The sequence below is a fragment of the Portunus trituberculatus genome, chromosome 40 (genome assembly GCF_017591435.1).
Source record: "Portunus trituberculatus isolate SZX2019 chromosome 40, ASM1759143v1, whole genome shotgun sequence".
In the NCBI taxonomy this organism is placed as follows: Eukaryota; Metazoa; Arthropoda; class Malacostraca; order Decapoda; family Portunidae; genus Portunus; species Portunus trituberculatus.
The window spans coordinates 12942604-12950103 of record NC_059294.1 but is presented as its reverse complement, the minus strand read 5'-3'; the positions used below and the strand labels follow the sequence as shown (position 1 = coordinate 12950103).

The 7500-nt window shown below is 40.9% G+C and overlaps 1 protein-coding gene across 1 annotated transcript in view; it reads left to right on the top strand.

Annotated features, from left to right (window-relative positions):
- The window catches only part of LOC123516224 (neuropeptide CCHamide-1 receptor-like), a 203630-nt gene that overhangs the window by 9163 nt on the left and 186967 nt on the right, over positions 1–7500 (top strand). The window contains exon 2 of the mRNA XM_045275438.1: positions 2286–2396. The gene's annotated coding sequence lies outside the window, so the exon portion shown is untranslated. The remainder of the gene's footprint in view (positions 1–2285; positions 2397–7500) is intronic.

Genomic DNA, 7500 nt, shown 5'->3' with positions numbered 1-7500 from the left:
TCAGAAGAATGCCCTGGCCTCCTCCTCCTCCTCCTCCTCCTCCTCCTCCTCCTCCTCCTCCTCCTCCTCCTCCTCCTCCTCCTCCTCCTCCTCCTCCTCCTCCTCCTCCTCTTCCTCCTCCTCCTCCTTCTCTTTATTCTCCTCTTCCTTCTCCTCCCCCTCCTCCTCCTCCTCCTTCCACTGTTTAATTTTTCATCCCTATTGTCATTTAATTTGCAAACACACACACACACACACACACACACACACACACACACACACACACACACACACACACACACACACACACACACACACACACACACATACACTTAAAGAAATAATGCAAAGTGACTCTAAATGCCAGTTGACACACGCAAGACAGCTCCTGAACACTCAAAATTTTTCCATCTTCCATCATCACCCATTACTTTTCTCGCAGCCTCTTGAAACTACCTCCAGTCAGCCTTTCCTCTTACCGCCTTGCTGCAAAGTTTGTTAGTCCCGTTCACTCACCAGCCTGTCCTTGAGCCGTCCTGTGCCCGTCACCCGCGTAAATCTGAACCAGGTGTCTGATGATGGAAGAATGAATGATTAAATGTTGAGTTTAATTAATGACTTTGAAACTTTAACTTCATATGGCGCCTGATGAAGGAAGGAAAGAAGATGAAAGATTGTGTTAGTTTTATTTTATCACTTATTTCGTCTTGTTATTTATCTATGTATGTGCATGTATTTATGTACTTGTCTATCTATTCATTTGCTAGTGTGTTTGTTTGTACACGTTTATTTATTTAAAGAGGCCAAGGTCACTACAACATCACTACCGTTGTCATAAAGTGGAAGGAGGAAGTGCAATGTGAATACGAAATGAACATAAGGTATTAGAATGAGTGTTTACAGAGATCACTTTCCAGTTCAGAGAGATGGTGATGAGGAAACAAGAGGGGAGGGAACAAATGACCCCAGATTGCAGGTTTCAACAGAATACCACGTTAGGAACAGGAGGGAAAAGATTGCATATATGTATTCTTTCTTATACATAGATGGTATTAATTAAAAGGGAGGAAAAGACGGGATTTTGAGGACCATTGTTACACCTTGACTTGTGGACCTTTTATCGTTACGGCCTTTTCTTTGTTTTCACGTATTTTTTTTGTGTGTGTTTTACTGTACGGGCTCTGGGATTTTTATTCTCCATCAGTGTGAAGAGTCAAAATAAGTGAAGCAGGATGGAAACACGCACTGACACGAGGAATGGCCGGCAAATGTGCACTTCATAGAGATTGAGAACATGTATGAGTTTGAAACGTGATTGTGTGAAAAAGGGGAAAAAAAAAAAAATAGTTGCAATGGAAACAACGACAACACGCAGTCAATCTTCCCCTTCTCCCTTCCCTCCCCTTCCCCATCCCGCATGTCCTTTTGTGTGAAACCCCTTCCCCCTCCTCATCTCCTCACTGAATTTCTCTTCTGCTCTACAATTGCAAAGGTTAACGAGCACCATCCGTCATTTTTTTGCACTGGTAATCTTTAAAAGATAGACAAAAACAAGGGAAAAGTGCAACAAGTCTACTGTACGTACTCTGTATTATCATCCATCCATCCATCATCCTCCATCCATCCATCATCCTCATCTATAAAGTTGTCTAGCTCCTTCATTGCTGAGTCTCTTCCTTTCATCTACCTCTCAATGAAAACGGATTCATTGTTATACTGTTTTGTTTTCTTATGTTTTTATATGGCGAGGAAAACCAGGTGAGATAAGTAGATAGATAAACAGATAAAACTTGAGCAGGAGGTTAGGTTAGGTTAAGTTAGGTTAGTAAAAGCAGGTGAGGTAAATAGACGGATAAACAGATAAAACTAGAGGAGGATGGAACTCAGAAGACATAGAAAAAAAGTGTGAAAATATTCCAGTTAATTTGCTGTGGATAGGAGAAATAAATAAACTTACACTAGAATTAAAAATGGAAGCAAGTTTAAATCCGGAGAAGTATTGATGCTGCTGTTTTCTTGGCCCAAAGCTTCAAGTTACCTCACACTGACACGCGTGAAGCACTGGTGTCACTTCCTCACCTTCTAGATTGTTCCTTGAAATGCGTGTAGTCCAATTAAGTTGTCATGAGTTGTTTACGTCTTCCCTTTGAATAATAAAGAGAAATAAATAAATGAAAGACACTAATAATTAAATACGAACTAAGTAAACATGTCTTGCACTTACTGACTCTCCCTCCCTCTCCCCAAGCCTCCCCCTTCTCTCTATCCCTCTCCCTCTCACACTCCGTCTCTCCTCGTCCATTCAGGTTCACTTCAGCAAGACTCAAGGATCGCCACGCCTCTCCTGCCACTCTCCCACTACTGTCCCTCCTCCTCCTGCCTGCTGGAGGATGTGCTCACGGCACGACATGGGCTTGGTGAGTAAAGGAGTGAGTGAGTGAGTGAGTGAGTGAGTGTGTGTGTGTGTGTGTGTGTGTGTGTGTGTGTGTGTGTGTGTGTGTGTGTGTGTGTGTGTGAGGTAATCTGTGAGTTAAATGATTAAAATGTGTGTTTATATATTGTGGAGGAGAGAGAGAGAGAGAGAGAGAGAGAGAGAGAGAGAGAGAGAATTATACAAAGGAACACGTGTTGTCTATATTATTTTTTCAATCTCTTTCTTTCTCCACCTTTTGTTTTCCTTCGGCACTTCTTATATTGAAGATATGATTGTGTAGAGTCCCAGCCTTCACACAACGAGAGAGAGAGAGAGAGAGAGAGAGAGAGAGAGAGAGAGAGAGAGAGAGAGAGAGAGAGAGAGAGAAATTGAGTAATCTATGGAACACTCATAAATCTTTATCCTGTCAACTCTTAATGCCTCCCCAGCCGCTCTCTCACTCCCTCTCACTCTCTCTCTCTCTCTCTTTCTCCCTCCATCTCTCTCACCCGTCCTTCATCTTTTTCCCACCTTCCCTCACCTGTCCTCTCCCAATAGATAGAGAAACGAATCAAGGAAAGTTTACCTGATTTAAGTCTTGTTTGTTTGTTTGTTTACTTGTTTATATCTTTTAATCTTTTCGAACACCATTTCAATTTTGGAGCTTAGAATATTCTCTCTCTCTCTCTCTCTCTCTCTCTCTCTCTCTCTCTCTCTCTCTCTCTCTCTCTCCGAACATAAGGAGTTGCTTGGGAGAGGAAATGATGAAGCAAGAGGATCAACTTCTCCTTAATAATCTTCTTGCCTCTCGAGGAAGCCTTAGTTTCGCAGCCTCCAACTATTATTCCGAAATGTGAAGCCTCTGTGAACCCATAAAGAAAATGGAGGAAGGGAAAAATAAACTGAAAATGGGGATACTAGCGCGACGAAAAAGAAAGAAAACATTGACTACCCGTATTTCAATGGGTTCCTTTATTTTATTTATTTTTTTTTTATTCTTTTATTCTCTATTTATTTATTCCGTTTTTGCACAAGTTTGGTTATATATTTTTTTTTCTCCCTCTCACGGAAAAAAACAGAAAAAACGCGTATAATCGTCCCGTATTTCAGGAGGATCTGTTTTTTTTTTCTTATTTCTCTCGCTCAAGCTTATTTATTTATTTGTTCTTGCTCTCCTCTCTTTCTCCTTCGTAAATGACTTTGCCAACTGCACAGCCAAGGGAGAAATTGAACCAAAGATGGACTAGTGAGACCCTTCATTCCTTTTTCATCTGCTCTTTGTAGGATTTCTCTCTCTCTCTCTCTCTCTCTCTCTCTCTCTCTCTCTCTCTCTCTCTCTCTCTCTCTCTCTCTCTCTCTCTCTCTTTCTCATTCCTTTGCAGACATTTCTCCTATTACCTCTCTTTCTCCTCTTTATCCGGCTGTCTTTTAATTTTCCTCGTCGTCTTTTTGTCCTATTTCTTCTTTTTCTTGATTTTTTTTCTTTTTCGTTATTTCGTTCGTTCTTTCTTTCTTCTTCTTCTTCTTCTTCTTCTTTTCCTTCCGTTGCATTTCATTTAACTTTCTCCTCCTTAATCTTTTTTTCTTTTCCTCCCTTTCCTTCTCTTCCAATTCTTTCTCCTCCTCTTCTTCGTCGTACACTTCCTCCTCTTCTAGGATTTCTCACGTCACATATCGTTTACCCATCTCTTCCTTCTTCGTTTAGCTCTTCTCCTCGTCCTCCTCCTCCTCCTCCTCCTCTTCCTCTTCCTCTTGGCTTTAATGCTAAGAAGGAAATATTTGCTTTCTTCTTATATTTTCTCCCACAACTTTACGTGTGTGTGTGTGTGTGTGTGTGTGTGTGTGTGTGTGTGTGTGTGTGTGTGTGTGTGTGTGTGTGTGTGTGTGTGTGTGTGTGTGTGTGTGTGTGTGTGTGTGTGTGTGTGTGTGTGTGTGTGTGTGTGTGTGTGTGTGAGAAGGAATGTTGACGGATTTTTAGTTCTGGTGGGTTTATTGGGAGAGGAATCAGGAATCTGGGAATTATAAAGGAGTGGAGGGATGGAGGAGGGAAATGGAGAGATGGAGTGATGGAGGAGGAGTGGAGGAAAGATTGGCAAGAATTCGTCCTTTCCTTCACTGCCACGTCACGCTGGAAATGGTAAAAAGGCTAAGTGAATTCCTTTGATAATTATGATGAGGCTTTAAATTAACCTAGTACTTTTGCAATACAATTTTCACTGATCTAGAACATCTTTGCTTAATTTACTGCGCTACGAAACAGTTACCAGCATCGGAAGCAATGCATGAAATCTTTATAAGCATCTACAAGGAAAAATGGAATGAAGGGAAGTGATTCTACTATTTGCTCACTGATTTACCCCTTCAGTACCATGACACATTTTCATATTAATTCTGGTTATTATTTGGTGATTTTATACCGCTCCAGAATCTTATGTTGGGATTAGAATAGTGAAAACTCTGGCTATTAATTTTATGACTTCCGTAGACCCTTCCTGACGTAAATAAAACTGTCTAATCGTACCCAGAACTCGTGGTAGACATGCGTCCCTGTACTGAAAAGGTTAAAGCTTCGTGGTGGCTGTAGAACAAGTAAAGATATCTCAGAGGGTTTAGTGATCAAGAAAAAAGATACGAAATGGGGGCCGCCGTGGTACAGTGGAACCATGCGTGCTTTGGGGTTCGAGGGTCTCCAAGCGCACGGGTTCGAATCCTGTTCATGGTCCAAGTGTAGGTAGGGCTTCCTCACTCGGGGCAAGGGTTTCCTAGCGGATGGGCTTTGAGATAGGAGTTACCCCGAAAAGTATCCCCTTTAGCCCATAAATTCCCGTGAAAAGCCCACAGAGTATAAAAGAAAAATAACAGTGAAGGAGGTTAACCAAGTGCGTGTTCAGTGCGGTCACAACACCAATTGCCATGAAAAAAAGTCGAGCATTGGGAGAGGAGCATCAAATATTCAGTAGGTTTTGCTTCCACTGTGGCTGCGTTTCTGCGAGTTTTAATTACGTAGCTTTTTCTCTCTCTCTCTCTTTTTCTCTTTACTTGGTTTCCGTTTCCACGAGATTAGTACAGGTAAAGAACGTTTCCTTGTTCTCTTGTCGCCTCTTGTTCCTGTGTTGCCTCCTGTTTTCTTATGTTTTTCTTTGCTTTCCTCTTTTCTTAATGATTTTCTAGTGTTTCCTCTTGCTTCCTCATAATACATTGTTTTACTCTTGTTTTCCTCGTGTTTCTTCTTAGTTATAATTATTTATGTTCTCTTTTTCCCTTATGTCTCCTTTTTTTCCTCGTTTCTTCGTATCCCCTGTTACTGCCTCTTGTTTCCTTTTGCGCCCTCTTTTGTTCTCTATTGTTTTCTGTTGTTCCCTATTGTCCCACCCCCGGTGTTCCCTCTCTCTGTCTGTGTGTTGCCTTTTCATTAATAACCAGATTCACAGCTGCAATAAGCCACTCCATTATTATTACAAGCTTCAAGATAGAAATAAAACAAACAAAGCTTCTCTTTTATTCCAGATAGGTTATAAATAAATTCCTGGTAATGTTTGAATAACAAATTTACAAGTGAGTGATGCAGATGGAGGGTGAATAGATAAATGTTATCTATTTGTTTTTTACCTATTTTTGTGTTCCCTTGGCCAATCCTCCTCACATACGATGAATAAAGGAAATAAACAGAAACGGTGCCACGTGATAGATAAAGAAACGCTCCCAATGATATTAAAATGTTAAGCTTCTGGGAAATTTATAGCATATTTCAAACATGTTCCTAGAAAGCTTGTCTGAATATTGAAGTTACCTCGATTTTGACACGTATTTCTTGGGATATCATTCAGTTACCCTTATTTTTTCTAGTAATATGATCAATTCTCTGCACTAACAAGGCTGCCAGTCACTGTCGTGTGTGTGTGTGTGTGTGTGTGTGTGTGTGAGACAGTGAACCACTCAAATGGAGTCGAAATTCTCTCTAGTGTGTGTGTTTTGTAGGGAGTGGAATTGTTGTGGTTCTTATGTAGCGTTTCCCTGTTTTACGAGTGAGGCAAAGGTATTACTGGAAAGGAAAGATGGAAGGCTAAAGTAAGAAAAATAAAAAGAGTTCCATTGTTTATTTTCTTTCTTGGCGTATAAGTGTATTGACTTTCTTACTTAGAGAGAGAGAGAGAGAGAGAGAGAGAGAGAGAGAGAGAGAGAGAGAGAGAGAGAGAGAGAGAAATTGTTAGAATATATCTGACATTTCGTTTTCACTACGAAAGCAAAGAAAAAAAATAAGAACAAGAAAAAAAGAAGGTAGGAAAAAATGAAACACACACACACACACACACACACACACACACACACACACACACACACACACACACACACACACACACACACACGACTGACTAGAGTCTCATATCGCGTCATGGCGGAAAGAAAGAGGAAAAATATAGTCAGCAGTAAATGAAAGGTACCTGAGATTGCAATTATCTTGCTTCCGTGTCTGCCGAGATTAGGAACACTGGCTACTTCAATGCCTTCACAGCGGCGCCCCTGCTTATGTGGTGTTTGTGTGCTTCTGTGATCCTTCTGGAGGTCTTGAAACTTACGACCTTCAATCCCATACCACATTTTCCCTCCACATTTCCCAAAACTCATGTTCTCTCCTCTATTAATACCCTCTCCTTCTGCCTCTACTTTACGGAATTGAAGAAAACTTATTTAAGAAAATGGAAACAATTTCTTGATTCCTCAAATATCTACTCTTGCATTATTAATAAGGACTGATGGACTGATTAAGGAAGCCACGCTTCGTCTTCACAAGTACACAAGTACAGAAAGTCTGGGTTCAGGAAGGAAGTGGAAAGAAATAATGTCTTACTCCTCATTTAAAGACATAAAGACATATTGGCGAAAACTACTTGAGATAATGTGAAATAAAAATATGCTTATTCCCTGTGAATGGTCGGCGCGGTGGAGGAGTTGTGTGCCGTTGAAGTATATGTGTGGGAGGAGGTGGGGGGAGAAGGGAAAGACGAATCACTGGTTTTGATGGGATAAGAAATCGAACGTCTAACCAATTCCCTTATTCAGTACAGAGGAAACATTCTGGGAAACGCTCTCCAGCAACTCTTAGGTTC